Source organism: Mandrillus leucophaeus, unplaced genomic scaffold, assembly GCF_000951045.1.
Source record: "Mandrillus leucophaeus isolate KB7577 unplaced genomic scaffold, Mleu.le_1.0 Scaffold9, whole genome shotgun sequence".
In the NCBI taxonomy this organism is placed as follows: domain Eukaryota; kingdom Metazoa; phylum Chordata; class Mammalia; order Primates; family Cercopithecidae; genus Mandrillus; species Mandrillus leucophaeus.
This window is the reverse complement of record NW_012109807.1, coordinates 9,607,027-9,608,604: the sequence shown is the minus strand read 5'-3', so window position 1 is coordinate 9,608,604 and position 1,578 is coordinate 9,607,027. Positions and strand designations below refer to the sequence as shown.

Sequence of the window (1,578 nt, the reverse complement as noted above, 5' to 3'; positions counted from 1 at the left end):
AATTCACGGGCAGGAAAGGCACTTGTGCGTCATGAGGTGGTAGAAAAAGGAACTGAAAAGGCACTGTGAGCTGTGGCCGTGAGAGCGCGCTGCTCACCTCTCTGCAGGGAGCGTAACGTGGCCCCCTGCTGCCAGGCTATGAAACTCTGTCATTGCATTTACACTGAGGCCACCCTTCCTGTGAGCTGCTCCCACCCAGTGCCTGAGTGCAGCACTGCCGTGCTAAGGCAGGCCCATTTCTGGGAGATGGGGGACTCCTCTGACAGGTGGCTTTGGCACAAGCACACCTCATCAGCTCTGCCAGAGCTTTCTTAGAACTACATTCCATTCTAAGCTGGGCATGGTTATGCGCATGTAGTCCCAGCTGCTCAAGAGACTGAGGCAGGAGAATTGCTTGAGCTCAGGAGTTTGAGGCCAGCCTGGACAACAAAGGGAGACTGTCTCTGAAAAAGAAAGAACTATACACTGCATTCTAACACCTCCTCAAGCCAGCCCTCCTCCCTTCCTGTCTCCTCGCAGGGGCTGCACCTGCATCGCAGCTCTCCCAGGCTCTCCTGGCTTCCTCCTATTCCCTTTGCAAGTGTTTTCCCAGCACATCGCTTGCACATTTAGTCCTATCCGGGCATCTTATCAGAGGACTCGAACCTTAGGACAGGAACCTAAGTAACTCCTTTTGCAACTCCAAGTCTATGTGGACTCTTATTTTCTTTCTACTTTTCTACTTCCTTTCTGCTTTACTCTTCTTTCACCAAACCCCTACCTAATCTTGTCAGCTTTTCCATTTATATGAAGAGAAATGTCTGCCCCACAGTTTCTGAATTTACAGATCCTTCCAGTTTGAGCACTAATTGACACTGATGTCTTTGAATCGTCACTTGAAGCTCCCAAAAGAAAGAATCGAATGCCTTCACTTGGATTAGGAGCCCATCCCTGGTCCAGTTATGGCAATTATGGCCAAGGAGACAGGTCTCATGATACAGACAGTATAGCTGAGATTCACATCTCAGCTGATGACCTGCTTTGTTTAATGAGAAAATGGAAACAATTCAGGCCAGGTGCAGTGGCTCATGCCTGTAATCCCAGCACTTTGGGAGGCCAAGGCGGGAGGATCGCTTGAGCCCAGAAGTCTGAGACCAGCCTAGGCAACATGACAAAACCCTGTCTCTACCAAAAATAATTTAAAAACTAGCCAGGCAGGGTGGAGCACTCCTGTGATCCCAGCTATTTGGGAGGCTGAGGTGGGAGGATCACTTGAGCCCAGGAAATTGAGGCAGTAGTGAGTTAGTGAGCCATGATCTCGCCACTGCACTGGGCAACAGACCGAGACCCTGTCTTGGAAAAAAAGAAAAGAAAAAAAACAATTACAATTAGACCAGAACTGCCTCATTTTCCCACCACCAAATATACCAGCCTATACCTGGACACACAGTGCCTTTGTTCCTTTTAAGGTGAAAGCCCACCAAATGAGTATGCTCCCTGGGGTGGTTTGCTGTTCTGCAGTAGATAACTAATACAACCAGCCAACATAAGAAAGAAAAAGCAGACTGGGTACAGTGGCTCACGCCTGTAATCCTAGCA

At 49.0% G+C, this 1,578-nt stretch overlaps 1 long non-coding RNA gene across 1 annotated transcript in view; it reads left to right on the top strand.

The window, feature by feature from the left end:
• LOC105531672 overlaps window positions 1-1,578 on the top strand; it is a 25,488-nt gene that overhangs the window by 16,834 nt on the left and 7,076 nt on the right. The window lies entirely within an intron of this gene.